Source organism: Scyliorhinus torazame, chromosome 15 (assembly GCF_047496885.1).
Source record: "Scyliorhinus torazame isolate Kashiwa2021f chromosome 15, sScyTor2.1, whole genome shotgun sequence".
In the NCBI taxonomy this organism is placed as follows: domain Eukaryota; kingdom Metazoa; phylum Chordata; class Chondrichthyes; order Carcharhiniformes; family Scyliorhinidae; genus Scyliorhinus; species Scyliorhinus torazame.
Genome location: NC_092721.1, coordinates 63183662 through 63203384, shown reverse-complemented (window position 1 = coordinate 63203384; position 19723 = coordinate 63183662). Strand labels below are relative to the sequence as shown.

The 19723-nt window shown below is 46.3% G+C and overlaps 1 long non-coding RNA gene across 1 annotated transcript in view; it reads left to right on the top strand.

Moving 5' to 3' along the window:
- Positions 1-18881, top strand: part of LOC140391396 (uncharacterized) — a 315939-nt gene extending 297058 nt beyond the window's left edge. The window contains exon 3 of the long non-coding RNA XR_011935040.1: positions 17205-18881. This is a non-coding gene — a long non-coding RNA (uncharacterized lncRNA). The remainder of the gene's footprint in view (positions 1-17204) is intronic.
- Positions 18882-19723: the final 842 nt, after the last annotated feature.

The following is a 19723-nucleotide window of genomic DNA, read 5'->3' as shown; positions in this document are numbered from 1 at the left end:
TGGAAAAGGTCGACACCGACTTTGGACTATGGGGAGGTCACTATCTCATGTTGTTGCAGTGTTTCTTTAGGTTGAGCTGGCTGAAATTTCTGACATGTGGGGCAGTTGAGGACCGTGTTGGCAACGTCCTGGCTGATGCCCGGCCAATAGACTGCCTCTCGAGCTCTGTGTCGACTTTATCGACCCCCAGGTGACCCTCATGGAGTTGGCCGAGCACCATAGCTCGCATGCTCTGCGGAATCACAATCCTATTGAGCTTCATGAGGATGCTGTCCACCACCATCAGGTCGTCCTTGACGTTGTAAAACTGGGGACACTGTCCCTTCTGCCAGCCATTCGTGAGGGGCTGCATCATACACTGTAGCAGAGGATCCTTGGCCGCTTCCTCACGAATTTGGATGACCCTTTCATCAGTGGCCGGAAGGTTGGAGGTACACAATTGTACCTGCGCATCGATTTGGCAGACAAAGTCAGTTTGTTCACACGGTGTGGTGATAGACCTGGAAAGGGCATCTGCAACAATGAATTCTTTGCCTGGCGTGTAGACAAGTTCAAAATCATAGCGGCGTAGCTTGAGAAGGATTTGTTGTAACTGAGGCGTCATGTCATTCAAATCCATCTGGATTATGTGGACTAGTGGCCTGTGGTCCGTCTCAAACATGAATTTTGGGAGGCCATACACATAGTTGTGAAATTTGTCGATTCCCGTTAAGAGGCCCAGGCATTCCTTCTCGATCTGAGCGTACTGTTGCTCAGTGGGCGTCATGGCACTGGAGGTATACGCAACTGGGGCCCATGAGGAGGAGTCATCCCGTTGGAGGAGCACCGCCCCAATACCATCCTGGCTCGCATCAGTGGATATTTTGGTCTCTTTGGTAGCGTTGAAGAACGCCAGAACCGGGGCTGTGGTGAGTTTTGCCTTGAGCTCACGCCATTCGTTCTCATGAGCGGGCAGCCACTGGAATTCTGTCGACTTTTTGACGAGATGGCGGAGGGCTGTGATGTGTGCCGCCATGTTGGGAATGAACTTCTCGAGGAAGTTGACCATCCCTATAAAGCGGAGGACCGCCTTCTTGTCCTCTGGGGTCTTCATGGCATTGATCGCCGAGACCTTGTCAGCATCTGGCCACATGCCTTTCTGCGAGATGTGGTCATGAAGGAATTTGATTTCCGATTGACTGAACGCGCACTTGGCTCTGTTGAGTCAGAGGCCATGCTCATGGATTCTGTGGAATACCTGCTTGAGGCGGTCGATGTGTTCTTGAGGAGTTGTGGACCAGATTATGACATCGTCAACAAACACGCTATCTTCCATCGTCTGTTCCATGATGTGGTGAAATACCTCTGAGGCAGAGATGATGCCAAAAGGCATCCGGTTGTAGCAGTAGCGACCGAACGGGGTATTGAATGTGCACAGCTTGCGACTGGATGCATCCAGCTGTATTTGCCAGAACCCCTTGGAGGCGTCCAGCTTCGCAACGAGTTTGGCATGAGCCATCTCGCTGGTGTACTCCTCCCGTTTTGGTATTGGGTAATGTTCCCTCATGATGTTGTAGTTTAAATCCTTGGGGTTGATGCAGATTCGAAGCTCCCCTGACGGCTTCTTGACGCAGACCATTGAGCTGACCCAGTCCATTGGTTCTGTGACCTTTGATATGATGCCCTGGTCCTGGAGGTCCTGTAACTGCTGCTTGAGGCGGTTCTTGCGGGGTGCCGGCACCCGACGTGGTGTGTGGATCACAGCGGTGATGTTCGGTTAGAGCAGGATTTTGTATCGGTATGGGAGTGTGCCCATGCCGTCGAACATGCTCTGGTAATGTATGATGATGTCATCAATTTCAGCCTGGAAGTTCTCATCAGGTGAGGCCATCGCCTGTGAGGATGACATGGTGTGGACTCGCTGAACCAAGTCCAGGAGTTTGCAGGCCCGAGCACCGAGCAGGGATTCTCTGTCAGGTCCCACGATCTCAAATCGCAGTGTCTCTTTGAATGACTTATTGGAAACTTCGAGTTGGCATGAGCCACTGGCATTGCCATTGTAGTCAAGGAGCTGGCAGGCCGGTGGAAGAATGCTTGATCTGATGCGGATGGTGTCGAGATCGGATTTGGAGATGAGGTTCGCCAATGCTCCGGTGTCCAGTTTCAGCCTTGTTGACTGTGACGACAGCACACCACTCATCGTCGGGATCCACTCTGAGGATCGGAAGGTGCGTCGCTGTCTTGGAGAAAGGCAGCGCATGCTTCGTACTGATGCCCACCCGGTATGGAGATTTGAGGCACACAGCATCAGGATCTGTTGGGCTGTCGGGGTCGGAGTCTGGCATGCCCTGCTGTATTGAACAGATGCTTCTGCACTGCGGCTGGGATCGCTGGATGCTGGGCAGTGGAGCAGGTCTGCAAAGGGCTGTGTAGTGGCCAAGCTTGCCACACTGTAGACACCGTCGTGATTTTGCCGGACATTGCCGCTTTAAATGGGCGGAGCCACAATTCGGACACGTCATGACGCCAACGTCAGCGTGTTCCGTGAGCCATCGCGCATGCGCAGTGCGGTCAAATGACATACGCGCCTGCATAGTCTGGTGGTCGGTCTCGCCGTCCCCTTGGTCGTGGCGCGCATGCGCAGGTGCCCGGGATAAGCACGCGGAATGGCCACTCTCGTCGCCCTGCATTTGTGTGATGGTTGCACCCGTTCCGCCTCGTGGGAGGTTAGCTTTGCCGTTTCTGCCGCCCTGATGTGGGAGTGCCGATTGTTAGCATGTTCGTGGAGAACACACGTTTCGATGGCGATGGTGAGGGTGAGCTGCTTGACTTTCAGGAGCTGCTGGCGAAGGGAATCGGAGTGGACCCCGAAAACGATCTGATCCCGGATCATGGAATCAGTGGTCGAGTCATAGTTACATGACTGCGCGAGGATGCGGAGATGGGTCAGATAGGATTGAAAAGGTTCATCCTTACCCTGAAGCCTCTGCTGGAAAATGTACATTGAAAACAGCGCGAGAGTCGAGAGAGCCGGGACATTGAAAACAGCGCGAGAGGAGAGAGAGCCAGGAGTATTAAAAAGCGCGGGAGCTGCGAGTCGGAGCGGAGATTTAAAAAGATCGCAGCCTTGTTTCGGGAGCTGTTTGGGGGAGGAGGAGCAGTCTCTGTCAGGGAGAGAACCTGAGAACATCTAAAGGTTAAGAAGGTAAGTAAGTGATTTTTACTCATTTTTACTTTTATACCTTTTTCAAATTGTGTGTGTGGTGGGGGGGCGGGGGGCGGGGGGGGGGGGGGGGGGGGTGCGGTGGGGGGGGGGAACTGAAGTGACACACAGAAAAGCTGTGACCTGAGTGGCTGGTTGGGAATCTACACTAAATTTAAACTGGAGAGGCATTGGTAACTAATTAAACATAATTAGTTAATTATAATTTAGAGGGATATCTAAACCAGAAATCGGAGAGTACTATATTTAGCTTTCACATTTATAGTAGAAATCTAGTGCTAGGAAACAGACAGTTAACAGTAACTTTTAAAAAAAAGTAATTTTAATTTACTAATTAATTGACGCAATGTCAGTTAGAGGGGTGCAGTGCTCTGACTGTGAGATGTGGCAGGTCAGGGAGGCTTCCAGCGTCCCGGATGGCTTCATCTGCAGAAAGTGCACCCAACTGGAGCTCCTCACAGACCGCATGGTTCGGTTGGAGCAGCAATTGGATGCACTTAGGAGCATGCAAGTGGCGGAAAGTGTCAAAGATCGCAGTTACATAAATGTGGTCACACCCAAGGTGCAGGCAGAGAAATGGGTGACCACCAGAAAGGGCAGGCAGTCAGAGCAGGAATCCCCTGTGGTTCTCCCCCTCTCGAACAGGTATACCCCTTTGGATACTGTCGGGGGGGGATAGCCTATCAGGGGAAAACAGCAGCAGCCAGAGCAGTGGCACCACGGCTGGCTCTGATGTTCAGAAGGGAGGGCCAAAGCGCAAAAGAGCAATAGTAATAGGGTTTCTATAGTCAGGGGCACAGATAGGCGCTTCTGTGGACGTGAAAGAGACTCCAGGATGGTATGTTGCCTCCCTGGTGCCAGGGTCCAGGATGTCTCCAAATGGGTAGAGGGCATCCTGAAGGTGGAGGGCAAACAGGCAGAGGTCATTGTACATATTGGTACTAACGACATAGGCAGGAAGGGGCATGAGCTCCTGCAGCAGGAGTTCAGGGAGCTAGGCAGAAAGTTAAAAGACAGGACCTCTAGGGTTGTAATCTCGGGATTACTCCCTGTGCCACGTGCCAGTGAGGCTAGAAATAGGAAGATAGAGCAGCTATACATGTGGCTAAACAGCTGGTGTAGGAGGGAGGGTTTCCATTATCTGGACCAATGGGAGCTCTTCCGGGGCAGGTGTGACCTATACAAGAAGGACGGGTTGCATCTAAACTGGAGAGGCATAAATATCCTGGCCGCGAGGTATACTAGTGTCACTCGGGTTTCAACTAGTATGGCAGGGGGTTGGGCACGGGAGAAATAGGTCAGAAGGTGAGAGCATTGAGGGAGAACTAGGGAATAGGGACAGTGTGGCTCTGAGGCAGAGCAGACAGGGAGACGTTGCTGAACACAGCGGGTCTGGTGGCCTGAAGTGCATATGTTTTAATGCAAGAAGTATTACGGGTAAGGCAGATGACTTATAGCTTGGATTAGTACTTGGAACTATGATGTTGTTGCCATTACAGAGACCTGGATGAGGGAAGGGCAGGATTGGCAGCTAAACGTTCCAGGATTTAGATGTTTCAGGCGGGATAGAGGGGGATGTAAAAGGGGTGGCGGAGTTGCGCTACTGATTAGGGAGAATATCACAGCTGTACTACGTGAGGACACCTCAGAGGGCAGTGAGGCTATATGGGTAGAGATCAGGAATAAGAAGGGTGCAGTCACAATGTTGGGGGTTCACTACAGGCCTCCCAACAGCCAGCGGGAGATAGAGGAGCAGATAGATAGACAGATTTTGGAAAAGAGTAAAAACAACAGGGTTGTGGTGATGGGAGACTTCAACTTCGCCAATATTGACTGGAACTCACTTAGTGCCAGGGGCTTAGACAGGGCAGAGTTTGTAAGGGGCATCCAGGAGGGCTTCTTAAAACAATATGTAGACTGTCCAACTAGGGAAGGGGTGGTACTGGTCCTGGTATTGGGGAATGAGCCCGGCCAGGTCGTAGAAGTTTCAGTAGGGGAGCATTTCGGGAACAGTGACCACAATTCAGTAAGTTTTAAAGTGCTGGTGGACAAGGATAAGAGTGGTCCTAGGATGAATGTGCTGAATTGGGGGAAGGCTAATTATAACAATATTAGGCGGGAACTGACGAACATAGATTGGGGGCGGATGTTTGAGCGCAAATCAACATCTGACATGTGGGAGGCTTTCAAGTGTCAGTTGAAAGGAATTCAGGACCGGCATGTTCCTGTGAGGAAGAAGGATAAATACGGCAATTTTCGGGAACCTTGGATAACAAGAGATATTGTTGGCCTTGTCAAAAAGAAAAAGGAGGCATTTGTCAGGGCTAAAAGGCTGGGAACAGACGAAGCCTGTGTGGCCTATTAGGAAAGTAGGAAGGAACTTAAGCAAGGAGTCAGGAGGGCTAGAAGGGGTCACGAAAAGTATTTGGCAAATAGGGTTAAGGAAAATTCCAAGGCTTTTTACACGTACATAAAAAGCAAGAGGGTAGCCAGGGAAAGTGTTGGCCCACTGAAGGATAGGCAAGGGAATCTATGTGTGGAGCCAGAGGAAATGGGTGAGGTACTAAATGAATACTTTGCATCAGTATTCACCAAAGAGAAGAAATTGGTAGATGTTGAGTCTGGAGAAGGGTGTGTAGATAGCTTGGGTCACATTGAGATCCAAAAAGACGAGGTGTTGGGTGTCTTAAAAAATATTAAGGTAGATAAGTCTCCAGGGCCTGATGGGATCTACCTCAGAATACTGAAGGAGGCTGGAGATGAAATTGCTGAGGCTTTGACAGAAATCTTTGGATCCTCACTGTCTTCAGGTGATGTCCCGGAGGACTGGAGAATAGCCAATGTTGTTCCTCTGTTTAAGAAGGGTAGCAAGGATAATCCAGGGAACTACAGGCCGGTGAGCCTTACTTCAGTGGTAGGGAAATTACTGGAGAGAATTCTTCGAGACAGGATCTACTCCCATTTGGAAGCAAATGGACGTATTGTGAGAGGCAGCATGGTTTTGTGAAGGGGAGGTCGTGTCTCACTAACTTGATAGAGTTTTTTGAGGAGGTCACAAAGATGATTGATGACGGTAGGGCAGTGGATGTTGTCTATATGGACTTCAGTAAGGCCTTTGATAAGGTCCCTCATGGTAGACTAGTACAAAAGGTGAATTCACACGGGATCAGGGATGAGCTGGCAAGGTGGATACAGAACTGACTAGGTCATAGAAGGCAGAGAGTAGCATTGGAAGGATGCTTTTCTAATTGGAGGGCTGTGACCAGTGGTGTTCCACAGGGATCAGTGCTGGGACCTTTGCTGTTTGTAGTATATATAAATGATTTGGAGGAAAATGGGCAGCATGGTAGCATTGTGGATAGCAAAATTGCTTCACAGCTCCAGGGTCCCAGGTTCGATTCCGGCTTGGGTCACTGTCTGTGTGGAGTCTGCTCATCCTCCCCGTGTGTGCGTGGGTTTCCTCCGGGTGCTCTGGTTTCCTCCCACAGTCCAAAGATGTGCGGGTTAGGTGGATTGGTCATGATAAATTGTCCTTAGTGTCCAAAATTGCCCTTAGTGTTGGGTGGGGTTACTGGGTTATGGGGATAGGGTGGAGATGCTGAACTTGGGTAGGGTGCTCTTTCCAAGAGCTGGTGCAGACTTAATGGGCCGAATAGCCTCCTTCTGCACTGTAAATTCTATGGTATCTATAGTAACTGGTCTGATTAGTAAGTTTGCAGACGACACAAAGGTTGGTGGAATTGCGGATAGCGATGACGACTGTCAGAGGATACAGCAGGATTTAGATTGTTTGGAGACTTGGGCTGAGAGATGGCAGATGGAGTTTAATCCGGACAAATGTGAGGTAATGCATTTTGGAATGTCTAATGCAGGTAGGGAATATACAGTGAATGGTAGAACCCTCAAGAGTATTGAAAGTCAGAGAGATCTAGGATTACAGGTCCACAGGTCACTGAAAGGGGCAACACAGGTGGAGAAGGTAGTCAAGAAGGCATACGGCATGCTTGCCTTCATTGGCCGGGGCATTGAGTATAAGAATTGGCAAGTCATGTTGCAGCTGTATAGAACCTTAGTTAGGCCACACTTGGAGTATAGTGTTCAATTCTGGTCGCCACACTACCAGAAGGATGTGGAGGCTTTAGAGGGGGTGCAGAAGAGATTTACCAGAATGTTGCCTGGTATGGAGGGCATTAACTATGAGGAGCGGTTGAATAAACTCGGTTTGTTCTCACTGGAACGACGGAGGTTGAGGGGCGACCTGATAGAGGTCTATAAAATTATGAGGGGCATAGACAAAGTGGATAGTCAGAGGCTTTTCCCCAGGGTAGAGGGGTCAATTACTAGGGGGCATAGGTTTAAGGTGCGAGGGGTAAGGTTTAGAGTAGATGTACGAGGCAAGTTTTTTTACACAGAGGGTAGTGGGTGCCTGGAACTCGCGACCGGAGGAGGTGGTGTAAGTAGGGACGATAGTGACATTTAAGGGGCATCTTGACAAATACATGAATAGGATGGGAATAGAGGGATACGGACCCAGGAAGTGTAGACGTTTGTAGTTAAGTCGGGCAGCATGGTCGGCAGGGGCTTGGAGGGCCGAAGGGCCTGTTCCTGTGCTGTACATTTCTTTGTTCTTTGTTCTTTGTACCGCTCAAAGGTCTCATTCACCTCAATGTCGCAGTGGCTGTCGAACTTCAGTAGGACTGTTTTAAATTTCGTCTTGTCTTCGTCTTCAGCGAATATAAGCATGGGGCAGCACGGTAGCCTTGTGGATAGCACAATTGCTTCACAGCTCCAGGGTCCCAGGTTCGATTCCGGCTTGGGTCACTGTCTGTGCGGAGTCTGCACATCCTCCCCGTGTGTGCGTGGGTTTCCTCCGGGTGCTCCGGTTTCCTCCCACAGTCCAAAGATGTGCGGGTTAGGTGGATTGGCCATGATAAATTGCCCTTAGTGTCCAAAATTGCCCTTAGTGTTGGGTGAGGTTACTGGGTTATGGAGATAGGGTGGCGGTGTTGACCTTGGGTAGGGTGCTCTTTCCAAGAGCCGGTGCAGACTCGATGGGCCGAATGGCCTCCTTCTGCACTGTAAATTCTATAAGGGAGTTGTAGATGTGGACGGCGTGGACCCCGGCTGTGGAGAGGAATAGTGCGATTTTCCTGGTGTCCGATGCGGCCTCAAGGTCGGTGGCTTCGAGATAGAGTTAGATCTTTTGTTTGAAGATCCTCCAATTTGCACCGAGTTTGCCGGCGATGCGGAGCTGCGGAGGAGGGCGGACGTTTTCCATGTCACCGGATGGCTGTTTGCTGGTCAGCGCTGATTCACTCAAGGTAGGTCCGCCAATTTTTCAGCATCACTCAGCTGGTACCATGATGTATTGGGTAGGCTGGGTCGAGGTGAACTGCACTTGATGCAGTGTAGCGAGAGACAGACCTCCAGCACTTGATAAAATGCAACACGATTTTATTCAACATCCAAACTATTATACATGTTCAACTGTGGGTTGACACTATGCTGACTTGACTGGAGACCTGACACTAGCCTGACCAGACTAAACTAGCTACCACATGGTGTAGGCTCTGGCTAGCTCATGAGCTCTGACTGTCTCAGAGGCTGGGTCCCGAGAGGGCGGGAAAACTGGTGCCCTCTGGCTTTATAGTGGTCGTCTCCTGTCTGGTGATTGGCTGCTCTGCTCTGTGTGCTTACTGGTCATCCTATGTGTTAATCACTGCCTGTCTGCACTCCATTGTATACATAGATGTACATTATGACAGGAGCATTTGAGGAAAGAGAAGCAGAGTTAACTTTTCGAGTCCATACAACTTGTCAACAGACCATATGGACTTGAAAGATTGGCTGTGTTTCTCTCTCCTCGGATGCTGCACGACCTACTGAGTTTCTTCAGCATTTTCTGTTTTTACTTCAGATTTTAAGCATCCACAGTGTTTTGCTTTTACTCTGATTGAGATCAGAGATGGGGAATTCAATTCCTGACAGACCTCGGACTCTGTGCTCATGTGCAGTCCAGGAGCTGACTGCACATGTGCAGTTCTTCAATTTGTAAGTTCTGCAGGCCACGGATAGACCCAGTGCAATGTGCATAAAGAAAAAAGAGAAAGAAGGGATGAAAGCCAAGTCAGGTGACCAAGGCCCCCTTGGAAGACAAGCATCCCAGACAGAGGACAGAGACGGGGAAGCGGGAAGGTCCCACAAAAGGGTAGAAGAGACAAGGAGATGTCCCAATAGGAAGTCCCAGGTGGGGACAGAGACAGGGGAAAGAAATAGATAAGTTCATTGAAATGAAAGAAGCAGAGAAACCGGCTCCAAGTTAAAGAAAGAAATGCAAGAAACAGGCTGTCAGTAAAGAGGGCTCAGGAGAAGTCCAGGTAATTGAAGAGAGTCATTGGGACAGATATACCCATTTGGATCAGTAGTGTTCTGCTTGACATGGCAAAGATCTGAGGTTGTGCCTATAATTTGGTGTTTGAGTACACACTCAGAAATCTAGGGGAACAGAATCTGAGAGACGAGATTGAAACCCTGGAAGGTGGACCATTGTTGATGCCACCTGAGTTTAGTAATTGAAGTGGGATAAGTAAACCCTGAAGATCCAACAAAGTAAACAAAAGTTGGTGACTCTGTGCAGTGGGCCATTGGGTCCCTTGGAGAAGTAGTGTTTTGTTCGGCACAGTTGAAAAGCTGAAATTGTGCTTGTCAGCTGATGTTTGAGTATACCCAGGAATCTGGGAGAACAGAGTCTTGGAAGGTGAGATTGAAACCCTGTGAGGTGGACCATCGTTAATATCATCTGAGTTGGAAAACTTTTAGAAAGTATTCCAAGGCGAGATATTCATAGGTCAAAATAAGAATCCCTCAGGGGAGAAATGAGGGGCTGGATTCTCCCGGTGGAGTTTTACTCCAGAAATTCCTACATAAAAGTTGAACGAATTCTCAGCCCTGCAGGGGGCTATCAGGGACCCGGAGTAAATCTCGCAGCTTTTGCTGCAGATACAGGACCCCACACTTCCGGTTTGGAGTCCGCGCATGCGCACGGCGGCGGCCTCCAGTGGCCGTGCCGAGCTCCATGGCAGACTTGGAGCCAGACAGAAAAAAGAAAACCCCCAATCGGCCGTGCGCCCAAGCCTGACGCCGTGCAGATTTAATCCCCGGCCGCCTATAAGGCCCCCCCTGGCCTCTGATCCCCCCTCCCCCGACCAGGGTGGCCGCAGACTGAGTCCGCAACGGCCACGCCAGCATCCCGACCGGCAGTAGGTGGTTAGTTCCACGCTGTCGGGAACTCGGCCGGTCGGGAGCGGAGAATTGCTGAGCGGGCCTCTGCCAGTGGCCCCCCCGACGGCACGGCATACTCCGTGGTCATGCCGATTTTCGGGTCCTGGAGAATCACTAAACCGGCGCTGGCCTGATTACGGTGTGAAATTGGACTCTCCGCCCCCGCGCTGGCCACGATTTCAGCACGGGGCTGCGGAGAACCCAGCCCGGAGTTTCAGTGAGATTGATTGACTCACAGTATAACTGACATCTGGGTTACTGAGAAGTCCATGGAATCCCTTTTGGCCACATTTGCCATTTATTTTGCAGCATTCAACCATAGTGTGCCTGTTAATTAAAATGTACTTCAGATTAACATAAATATTGGAGTACACAGATATTGTAAATTGTTTTCTGACCTTGCATAGTAAAGTTTATTTTTGATTGTTCAAAACCCGCAGAATCTTGTAGATTTCTTCACCAAGCAGGTGTCCTGAATCTCAAACTTTTTCTACTTTGAACAAAATTTGCGTTGTCCATGACTGGATCTTATCAACAACATGGGGGAGTGACTGAGGAGCTTAACAGGTTGAAATATCACAGGCAATGTAAGCAGATTTCTAGTATGTGTTTCTGTTAGGTGATGGGAGCACACATTTGGAAAATTGAGTCTCATGCCAGGAAGTAATTTTTCTTTGTTTGATATTTGACAACCTGTATTTGAAACTGGAAATTTTACTCCTGAGGTACTGCACCACAAGTGTTACCCACAGGTTTGTTTTAAATGCAGTGCATCACAGAGACATTTTATTTATGGTAACTTCATATACCGCTAAGAAATATCCACAAACTGTTTCACAATTTGCTATTTGATCAGCATTAATGGATAATAAATGGAAAGTGTATCAAACTGAGAAATTCATCAACTTGCCTTCATAATAATAGAATTCAGATGTGTTTATGAGCACAGTATTCGCATTAGGATACCGTCATTTTAATTGAATTTGTTCTCGAATAAAAATGATTGAATGAGTGCATTCGCCATCATTGCAGAAAAAGCAAAGAAGAGCTTAAATTATATTGTGATTTTCATAAGCAAAGTACTTCACAGCTAAGGAAGCACTTTTGATGAATAATCAGTGTTATAATGTAGGAAATACAGCTGCAGTTTGCGTAGATGAAGTTCGTACAAACATCAATGAGGTAAATGATGTGATTGTCTGTTCTTAGTGGTGTTGGCCAGGCTACCAGGGAACTCCCCTTTCTACTCTGAATAATGTCAGCTGGTTTTCTGATATTCAAGTGCTGGTGATTTAGAGATTGATGCAAATTCAATTTTATAAATACAGGTTGAGGAATTTTAATTTATAAAAGTTCTCGCCGATTTCGTCGAATTAGTACACCCTCTGCAGTCTTGATAATATATGAACATGGCGCTGCTTGTCTGATTACTGTGGCAGTTTGAGACCATCCTCCTTCTGGATGTCGAATTCTAACAATATCATCTGTTGTTAGTAGTTTCAGTGGTTTTGCATGTAGGTCATAATAATGTTGTTGTTTGTTGCGTTGTTGTTCAATCTCAAGCTGCTGGAGTGTCTCCTTACATTGGAACACATCATTACCATGTCGGTTATCTTTTTATTTATTCCAGGCCAATATACAGCTTGCCGCGCTCTTCTCTTGCATTTCTTCATTCCGAGATGTCCCTCGTGAATCTAGTTGAGCATCTCTAAACCTGAGAGTTATCGGAATGACGATCTGGTCATTTCTTAGCAGCAGTCCATCCACTACAGTTAGTTCTGCTTGTATGTTTTGGAACTGAGGACAGTGTCCCTTTGGCCAACCATGCTGGAGATGCTGTATTACTCGAAGCAAGGTCACATCTTTTTGTGTCTCATTACGTATTTGCTTCAACTTTTCGTCAGACGCCGGAAGATTTTCTTTGTACAACTGCAGTTGAGCTTCTATATCGTTAAGGGATTCAGGAGGTGAGCTGTCATGTGAGAGTACCTTTAAGAAATGGGTGTTTATAAATGGGTGTGTATATAAATATCTGTAGTGAGAGTACCTTTAAGAAATGGGTGTTTATTACTGCAGTGATGTCAGAGAGTGGGTGGAGCTGGGCTGTCTGTCAGCTTTTTACTTTTGTTTTTGAGCAAGCTGCAGGGTGTGCATTAGTTTCGTTTTCAGCGTTGGAGCTGAAGCCAGACAGGGAAAGTTGATCTCTCTGCCATGAAAATGCTATCTCTTGATCATTTGGTGAATTCAGAATTGTAAATTTTCTCAGTAGTGAATGTAAACCTTATGTGCTTCTGGCAAAAGGTGTTTTAAGTCTTATGGATGTTAAAAGGAAAGCTTAAAGGATTACTTAGTGTTGTATTCTTTGGGGGGTTGTATTTGAATTAATGGTTACTAAGATATTCACTGTATGTTTTAAAAAGGTTAACTTGAGTTCATATAATAAACATTGTTTTGCTTTAAAAATTACTTTTCCATTTCTGCTGTACCACACCTGTAGAGTGGGCCGTGTGCTCCTCATACCACAATCTATTAAAATTGTGGGTTAGGTGAACTCCATGATACACTTTGGGGTTCTCTAAACCCTGGCCCATAACAGAGCTTTCAGTATTGATGGATCTAGTGTGTCTGCTATGATGAGGTCCTTTCCTGGAGTGTAGACTAGTGTGAAATCACACTTCCTCAACTTCATCATCATTGTTTGCAGGCGAAGATCATATCATTTTGTTTTTTCTCAATTATATTGACTAGTGGTCAGTGATCCATCTCTACGATGAACGTAGGTAACCCGTACACATAGTCATGAAACTTTGTGATGCCTGTGATCAGCCCAAGACACTCTTTTTCAATTTGTGCACACCTGCATTCTGTGGTGGTCATCGCTCTGGACGTGTATGCTACAGGAACCCAGTTTGTTTGGTTGTCTTGACTGGCATTGGTTGAGATCGTTGTAGTTTTGTTTGGATCAAACAATGTCAAAATAGGAGCTGTCATCAATTGCTGCTTGAGGTCCAACAATTCTTCCTAGTGGCGTGGAGTCCACTCAAACTCTGTACTCTTTCTGATTAAGTTTCGTAGAGCTGACGTCCTCGTCGATAAGTTTGAAATGAATTTCTCTTGGAAATTAATGAATCCAAGAAATCGAAGCACAGCTTTTTCATCTTTCGGTTGCTGCATGTTCTGTATTGCAGATATTTTTGCATTATCTGGCCTGACACCTTGAACTGAAATTGTATCACCCAAGAAATTCAAAGATGAACGTGCAAATGTGCACTTAGATTGGTTGAGTTTCAGTCCATATTGGTGTATTCTGTGAAACACTTTTCTTAATCTGGCAATATGTTCTTCTGGGGTTGACCAAATGATAATGTCATCTACATATACTCTGACACCTTCAATATTTTCCATCATCTGCCCCATGATTCGGTGAAAAATCTCTGAGGTGAGATGATCCCGTATCTATGATTCCTCGGAAGAACGTGTTCTCCAGGGAAAAATAATCCTCTTCTCTGAAAAATCATTCTTAGATTTATGGTTCTCCATCTTATCAATGCTGCGAACATTGTTGTTTCTGTGTTGGGGTCTGATATATCGCTGTTGACTTGAATTGGGAAGAAAAGTGGTTAAGCTTGAAGCACTTTAAACATATTTTTCCTTGTGCCGAGTATTTCCCCTTTAAGTGGGCATTACCACATCCATAGCTCGTCATGACGTCGTCTCTCTGACTCATGATGCACGTTTGCACGTGCTCAGACCTCTTCTCTTGAACCCCGGATTTCTGTACGAACTGTGCATGTCCTGATCTGGAGTGCGCGTGCAAGATAGCTGCCATCCTGAACGTGCTTCTTTGCTGCCTGTGACACCATTTTACTCTCTCAACCTTGTGGTGAACTTTCACGCCCTTTTCCCGGTGATAAACCTCCAAATATTGATTTCTGCTTTGCTCATACAAAATACATTTTTCGATCGCGATTTTAGAGCGTTAAATCGTTTTGTCTCAATAATGCTTCTCTCAAGCTTTCATCATTAAGTCCGTAAACAATTTGATCCCATATCAATGAATCATGCAAATCAGCAAAATTACATATTTGTGCTAGCAGCTTTAAATCGGTGACAAAGTTTGTGATCGGTTCGCCGTTTCTTTGCAAACTTTTATGAAATCTGAAATCCTCCAGGATTTCAGTAGTCTGCATCTTGTAGTGGTCATCAAACCTCCTGATTATCACACTAAACTTGAGAATATAAGAAAGTTATATAATCTCAATAGCTTGCTGACCTGCCATTGAAAGTAGCAGTGCTATTCTTCTGGCTTCAGAGGCAATATTTAGATCATCTTAATGACCCATATGCATCCTTCCGCTGGTGAGAGACGCAAACCTCGATCCTGAAGCCAGCAGGGGATGGCAGTATCGGAACGCTGATTCCAATTTCTGCCCGACGCTGGATTCTTTGCCGCCTGTCGCCAGTAGTGGAGTTCCCGATGCAGCAGAGAATGCAGCCCACATAATATCTCAACCAAAGAAAACGGTCTGGATTCTCCTTTTGGGAGACTAAATCCCCATGCTGGCATGAAAACGATGGTGTTTTAGGCCAGGAAAACTGGCACAAAACGGCCACCAATTCCCTGCTCCAGGGGGTGGGTTGGGGGGCGGCTAGCAGCCAGGCAGCGTAGAACTCCCCGCTCTAGCTGCTGATACGACCCAGAGCATTGCAGGGACCGCGGCCGCGCATGCACACGGCGGTGGCCTGCAGCAGAAGCACTGTGCTTCACGGCAGACATGGTCCGCGGACCCGGCCCGCAAAAATAGACCCCCTTTGGCCGGCTCGCGCACCCTGCACCATCCCCCCACAGTGCCCCCAATCCCGAATAATGCCCCCCCTGCCCGCAGATCGCCGCTCCCCAGACTGTGGCGGCGTTGGACTGAGTCCGCAGCCGCCACACTGGATTCCGGATGGATGCGACCACACGTGTCCCATGCCTTCGGGAACTCGGCCGGTCGGGGACGGAACATCACGGGGATGCAGCGTGTGAAGCACTCCTAGAGTACGTCGCTTTCGCTTTTCAGGGGACGTAGCATCGCGAAAGCGGTGCCACACCCGATTCTGTCATCATCGGGGATTCTCCGCCCCTCGCCGAACACGATTTCGGCGTCAGGGATCGGAGAATCCAGCCCAACCTCTGACAAACCTGTACCCCTCAATAATGCACAGACATTTCAGTTTAGATTGTCTTTTCAAGTCTTTGGGGTTTGGGCTTCAATCTACTGCCACCTGATTTACAGACATGAGTGCTGCCAACTAAGCCAAGAGTTAACAGAGTAAATTCAGCATAATAATGAATTTCAAAGGAGTGAAAATAAAAGTATGACTAAGATAAGGTAACCAAGGTAACAATTGAACATCTGTATTTTAATTTTCTGCTTCATTTGGCAGGAGCTTTCATGTTTTGTTCAAACATTTGTTTTTCAGGATGGTAGAGGCTTTTTGTATAAATGGACAGATTCTTCCAATTGCAGGTTCTAGCAGACCGCTTCATCTGGAAGCTTTCAGTATTAGATTGCATATGCTAATGAAAATGGAAATTACTCTTAATACAGTATTTCTCACACACACAACAGTCCAATATAATCCTTGCAATCTTAATTCAGGTTCTCAGCCACAAGATGATGTTTTGATGATCACAAAATGTCGTCATGGGGAGTTTCACTAATGTGGTTAGGAGGGGTTTAAATTGAATTCACAGGTGGATGGACAGCGGCATATTGAAACAGAAAAGAGGAATGAAGTGCACAAAGTTTGAATACAGGCAGTGGAGCAGAAGGGATGAGTGAACTAATAGGAAATTATATGTTATTAGGTGGACTTAGAGCAAAGGAGAATATAATAAAGTCTAAATGAGGCTTGGTGTGCATGTATGTGAATGCACGGAGTGTGGTAAATAAGATTGGCGAGCCGCAGATTGCCATTTGGAACTATTGTATTGTGGTTATAATAGAGACCTGGTCCAAAGAAGAGCAGGGCTGGGTATTAAACATTCCTGGACACAAGACGTTCAGGAAAGATATAAAGGGAAGTAAAGCATGAGGGGTGGTGGAGGAGTGGTGGACTCTACTGTCTGTAGGCCAGCAACCAATTGAAAAGATGAAGAAAAATAAAGGTGTAAGGAAATTACAGTGAAATGCAAAAATGTTCACGCATTTATAATGAAATACTTGAAATACCACAGCATAAGCCGGGATAGTAATAGTGAAAGAGAGGAGAGGGACGAGAGGTCCTGAAGTGCCCTCAGGAATTTCTGTTACAGAAATATGCCTGCAATGCTTCACCGAATGGTGTTGAAGTCGTGGTGTTACATATACTATTATCAGGTGAAGAAAGACATTTCATACATTAACAAGTGTAGAATCTAACTATGCTCAGTTGGAGATGGAGGCACTGAGTATTATATTTGGTGTATAGAAATTTCACCAATACCTGTATGGTCATCATTTCACATTGCTGATGGACCACAGACCCTTAACAGCCTTTTTGGGGGCCACAGAAAGGTATCCCTTCATCGACTTCAAGTATGCTCCAACGATGATTGTTAATCCTATTGGCACTTTCTTACGAAATCAAATACCATCAATCTGAAATTCATGTTAATGTGGATGCTTTGTCACACTTACTTTTACCAGTTGGTCAAATACCACCTAGTCATGCTAATATTTTTTACTGTTCACAGATTGAGAAGGTTCCAGTAACTGCAGCTCAATGCCAAAGATATATCAAAAATGACTCTGTGATGGAAAAAGTAATGGAAATGGTATTATAGTGGAGGATTGGAGGAAAACTTCCTGAGTTAAAATGGTACGTTTCCAGGAGACTAACATTACAGCACAGGACGGATGTTAGTTGTGGAGGATAAGAGTCATTATTCCATCAAATTTACGACAAAAAGCTTTGGAGCATTTACAATTGAAGGACACACAGGCATAATATGAATGAAGGAACTAACACAAAGTTACTTTCGGTGGCCAGGAATTGATACCGAAAAAGAAGAAAAAGCAGGACTGAGCCAGTCATGTACGCAGATAAGGAATGCATCGCCATTGTCACCATTGCATCCAAGGGAGTGGCCTAAAATGATGTGGCATTGGTCGTTGTAGACGCACACTCAAAGTGGTCTGAGGTGGTCATAATGAAGTCTACTACTGCAGAGCAACCATTGAGAAACTCGGTGAGATCTTTGCCTGATTCAGAAAACTAGAGCAGATCGTGAGCGGCGATGGGCCACGGTTTAGAACCCAAGATTTTGCAGACTACTTTATGATGCGTGAAGTTGATCATGTTAAGTTAGCACCTTACCATCCATCCATGAATGGTTTAGCCGGAAGGTTTGTCCAGTCCTTGAAACACGCACCAATGGCTTCAGAATACCAAGGTTCACTTCAGTGCCTTCTGAATTTGTTTCTAGCAACATACTGAAATATGACACATGTAACACAACAAAAGTCACTAGCTTTTCTATTGATGAAAAGGAATCTGAGGACTCCCTTTGATTTACTCTTGCCAGAGGAAACATCTGACATAGTGGAACGAAACCAACAGTCACAGACCCTGAGACGAGAAAGTAACTGAAGGAAATGCTTGTTTCAACAAGGAGAAGTGTTAGTGTGCAGCTACACAACCAGTGAGAAGTGGATCTCTGCGATGACATTGGCTCAGACTGGTCCAATATCCTACATGTTCCAAATGACAGATGAACCCATGTGGAGAAGCCATGCGGTTTAATTATTGTCAACACGTGTATATCAGCGCCAGAACTAACAGAAGCGGTAATGGTCTCCGGTCCATCGGACTCTGTAACTTCCAATCCATCTACGGAAGAAGAGACTGCATCAGAAGTACTTGCTACAATGAGTCGTCCCTTGGAAAAAGGGGCTGAAATCCACTAGAGAACCTGACAATGCATTTAAAGTCGGAAATGAAAAAGTCCCGGAAGTGTGCAGGCAACCAGATAGAAATAGACTCCCACCTTATCATTTTTCGCATTGACTGCGTTATTAAAATGTAATAATATGATGCCTGCACTTGTATATTGATGTAAATGACTGTTAATATACTTGTTATTCATTGTATTGGACCTTAGCAGGAAAGGAGGATTGATGTTATATAGAAATGAGTTATTGTAGTTGTGTGCAATGTCTCTGTAAGAATCCAGTCACATGACTTGTGAGGTATCATCGGCTACTTTTGTTAAGTAATGGGTTAAGAGACATTCCAATTAGTTGTCTCCTTTATGTTAAGTATCCAATAATTGACACTGATATGTAAAGAGGCTTCAGGTGGCCTTTGTGTCAGATGATGTGAAAATAGAGTTTTGTGCAGAGTCTGTTAAAGTGAAATAAAGGTGTTTGTAAAAAGGAGCAGTACCTTTGACTCTTTATACAACAGCAGCTAAACGTCTAACAAATGGTAGCAGAGGATGGTCGCTGTGCAAATGTGAAGGGTTGAAAAATACAACTTTTCCAGACCAAACCAAGGAGTGAGTGTGAAGAAAAAAAAAGATATATGGCTGAACCTAGGATAAAGACATCTGGATATGACTACCCCCCTCCCCCTTATTTTCTGAAAGGGGGTTGCATGACCAATGGAGAAGTGCAGTAGTTGTGTGGACTAAGGTAACAGCCTTGGGAAAGAGAAAACAAGGTATGGCATTGGCTCTTTCTCTACCTTCTGACAGTAAAATCCAAAGCAAAGTGTTTTTTGAGCTGGAATTGGAAGAGTTAGACTCAGAAGAAGATCTGGAGACTCTATTACGTTATATGAATAAGATTTATAAAAAGGATGACATGTTAAGTGCATATGAAGCATGGTCGGATTTTGATAGGTTCTGGAAAATAGAGGACTTCTCCATGGAAGACTGTATGATGGAATTTGGCAGACTATATGAAAGGCTGCAGAAACACAACCTGGAATTTCCACTGTCTGTGTTGGCCTTTAAATTACTTGACTGTGCCAGAGTGAGCAACATGGATAAGCTCCTGGTTTTGTCAGGAGTTCAGTTTGCGGATAAGGATACCTTATTCGATCAGATGACAGAGGCTTTAAAAACGTTTCTGGGGAAACATTCGATTCCGGTGGTTCTGATGACCCAAATAGGCCAGTCTGCAATAAAGCAGAATATGGAAGATACACTACTGAGAGGATGGCGAAATCGAACAGCTACAAACAGCTTCCAAGACTATAGAAGGAGATCGG